The sequence below is a fragment of the Pipra filicauda genome, unplaced genomic scaffold, assembly GCF_003945595.2.
Source record: "Pipra filicauda isolate LSUMZ 115617 unplaced genomic scaffold, ASM394559v2 scaffold1_size10287979_pilon, whole genome shotgun sequence".
Lineage (NCBI taxonomy): Eukaryota > Metazoa > Chordata > Aves > Passeriformes > Pipridae > Pipra > Pipra filicauda.
Genome location: NW_024104310.1, coordinates 7,702,531 through 7,706,128, shown reverse-complemented (window position 1 = coordinate 7,706,128; position 3,598 = coordinate 7,702,531). Strand labels below are relative to the sequence as shown.

Here is a 3,598-nt window from a genome sequence, read left to right as displayed (position 1 = left end):
TACATATATCTAACCCTGTCTTCTTTATGATGTTATTTTCACCTTTGCAGAATACACATAAACCTGTAGCATTTCAGGAAGGTCCCCTTCACCTGCAATTGTCACTGCATTACAAAGTGCTTTAAGATGCAAGAAGACAGGAAATCTCTTCTCTAGGAAGTCTTTCCCTTACATCCTGACGCTTGTCACATTTTGTTGAAGGCAGCTAGTCCTCCAGCTCCTTCCCAGAGGCCTCCTACAAATGTTCACCAGCCCAGACATCCTGCTGCCTCCCTGCCTTTCACTTGCAATGAAGCTTCTGTGTGGTTCATACTTGCTTGCCCATCTAACAGACTGAGAAATTCTGCCACTAATATATAGCCACCTGGTCTCTGAAAATTTTCTTGGTATCTGGTTGCCTTGTAGTGTATGTGACTTTGTTTTCTGATTCTCCTCTTTCTTGCAGTTTTTTACAGGTCCTTAATTCCTTTCCTTTCCCCTTTTATTACTCTCCATGGCAAGTTTCCTAGTTTCTGGGGGAATAAATTAACAATGCAAAGACTCTCACAGTGGATGTAATTTTTTTTCCCCTTCCAGGCTCATTCTATAACCTAAAAAGAAGCTCCTGTGAAGGCTACAATTCCTGCTAGAAATACAAAATTATTCTGGCCACCAGGACATATTGGCCACTAGTTGTGGCATTGATGTTTATACACACACACACACACACACACACACACACAAAGCTGTCCTGGAGACTATTCCTTGTGAACATCCATAGCTCAAATTAATCACAATCACAGCACAAATGGTCTGATATTGCAGGAGAACAGATTTTCAAAGACATTTTTAGGATGCAATCTTAAGAAAGTGCTTGGTGACTCTGGAAAGATCCTATCTGAAAGGGGTTGTGTTGCTGCTATTCTATGCTAACCAGAATGGCCATACAGGAAGGTAGACTGAGTTTCTGACCAGCAGATTTCCATGGGCTTTGGTTCCTGTCCTCAGGAATGCAGTATCCGTTAGAAACATGATCTGCAAGAGTGAGAGACGGTCAGTCACTACTGCATGACCACATCAATTCTGGAGTCTGTAAAAGACTGACAAATCATTGGAGTTACCTAGATGGAGAGAAGGGAGTTTAAATCCACAAAAGAAAATCCCTGGGAGTATTAGCATTCTTCAGCTAGCTACAGAGAGATGGAAAAGAGTGGGTTAGAGCTCAGAAAGAACTAGAGCCTTCTGCACTTCAGGCTACTGTCTCCTTGGCACATACATTAACACATTTAAAAAAAAAAAACAAACAACACTGAATGATCTTTTAAAAAGAAGAAAGGTTTATGGGTAAGTGGTATTTTGTCCTCCAATTTTTTCTTAATGAGGTCAGAACATGTTTAAAAATATTTCCTGAGCTATCTTGTTTAATGTGTAGTGCATGTGTTTAGATCAAAGAATGGTCAATGAAATCTACAGTTCTCCATCTCTCTGTGGTTTTTGCTTGTTTAGAGACATGGGCAGTTCCCATAAATACTGTGCTTTTTGGACTGACTCCATGCCAGACATACTTACGTATTTTGATTTCCATGCTATATTACCTTGAAAAGCTCAGCCTTGAGCCTTGTCCCCAGGTCACCTTTAGCCTTGTTCTGGGAGAAGGCAGAAAGCAGCAGCAGCACTGACCGTGGGGACACACCGGGTCTCCTGATTTGTTTTTGATTTTCTGTAGCAAGCTGCTCACCATCATTCGTATTTTCTGTCTTGTTTTTTTTTGTCTTTGTACAAATGCAGTCATTAAAGTCTAGATTAATTTCTATGGAGACCATAAGTTCATCAGGGCAGGGCTGAGTTCTCATTATCTACGTATACTGAACATAGAACAGTCGGTACCTGCTGAGAGCTGGGCTGCAGAACCTGGGATTGCCTTGAACCGACTTGTACTCTTTTTCCTAGTGTCTCTGCCTGCATTCCTACAGACCCTTGGGGATTTGACCACACAGAGTGTGTGCACTTAATTAAAATTAGTTTAAAAACAGAAGCAGTTGAAAAGATGTGAAAGATGCTGGGGCACAGCTGGCAAATGCAGAGCCTCAAGTTAGACTGAGTTTAAAAAAATAGGTTTAAATCCACTGAGGATATCTACACAAGGGTTTCTACCAGTTTAAGTTAATTGGTTTAAAAGAATGCTTTTAATTAATCCTGTGTGTTCTTATATGTGGCTGAGACCTTCCTTGGAGGCAGTAGAAAGTGGCCAGTGTTCTCAGATAGGGCTGATTGCAAGAAGAAGCATTTAGTCATCCCTGTCCTCCTCCCATGGGAGGAGCAGATAGCCCAGCCTCTGTGCCAGGGATGCTGATTCAGATCCATGGAGTATCATAAAACTTTTTGTGTCACCTGGGGCAAGCTGCTTAACATTTTACCCATTTCTCTGCCCAAGAAGAAAAGGATAATTGCGTCTAATTCCCTGGGGTGCCTAAGAATAAATATATAAAGCATGAGGAGGGGACAAGATACTGCAGTAATGGGGACCATGTCAAAACTACCTCTTCCTTTCTATGAGCTGGTTCTAATGATGTATATTGCTTTCCAGGGTAGCTGCTGGCCATCCATTACTTTTCAGACAATGAAGGCTTTAGAAGTGTCACCAGAACGATTACTGCCAAACTTGTGATGTATATTTTTATGAAATTTAAACATTTATAGTGCTCTTCAAAAATAAAGCGGAAAAAAAAAGGAAAATTAAAAATCTACAAACCTTTCACCCTTAACATCTTTCAACAGATCTTGTGGTGTTGGATGGAAAATGAATTTAACAGGATATTACAGTTCTGCTGCAATATTTCTGGTGTACAACAATATTATAGTTGGTGTTAAACTTTATTACTGGCCCTGTGATAAAATTAGTTCAATATTGGCTGCTTTTATAATGTGGTTTTACAATTGCAACACGGGATAATGTGATAGTAGAAAAAAAAAAAATATCACAAACAAACCTAAACCCCCTAAACCCAAAAGCATGGAGTGGAAGAAAGGAACAGAAAGTTACCTAGTGGGAAAGTGCAGGACAGGGGCTACATTTTAACGTAGGATGCTGTGAAATTTTTTTTTTTTTTGAATGGCTTGAAGCCAGAGGCAGCCTTGTGATTATATTATACACAGGCTCATGACTGTCACTGTGAAAAGTGCCAATCGGGGAGCAGGCAGGAAAGGCAGGAAAGAAGGTAACAATTTCATGGCAGTGACTAGTTTGCCCAGAGGCAAATTTAGAGCAACGTCATCGTGCTGTCATTGGCTCCCCAAGAAATGGAGCCTTCTGAAATGGGGCTTTTTGGGGTTATTTGTATTCTTAAATTGGGTGAGCTTAACCTCAGAAGGGTTTAGTACATTAGGGTGGAAATACAAGTCTAAGCAGCGCTGGAACAGCATAATCAGTGTGTGGTGTTCAGACACCCAACCTCCAACACTCTGCCATGTTCCATCAGACACCTTCCTGTCACTGCGGTGTCATTGGCTGTTTCATTTAGAATCATAGAATCTCAGAATCTTTAAGGTTGGAAAAGGCCTCCAAGGTCACAGAGTCCATTTGTTAACCCAGCACCACCATGTTTACAACTAAGCCATG

At 40.9% G+C, this 3,598-nt stretch overlaps 1 long non-coding RNA gene across 1 annotated transcript; it reads right to left on the bottom strand.

The window, feature by feature from the left end:
* Positions 1-860: 860 nt before the first annotated feature.
* LOC120323136 lies at positions 861-2,769 on the bottom strand. Its single transcript, XR_005563323.1, has 3 exons — positions 2,732-2,769; positions 1,101-1,169; positions 861-1,014 (listed from the first exon to the last, which is right to left on the bottom strand). It is a non-coding gene; the product is annotated as an uncharacterized LOC120323136 (long non-coding RNA).
* Positions 2,770-3,598: the final 829 nt, after the last annotated feature.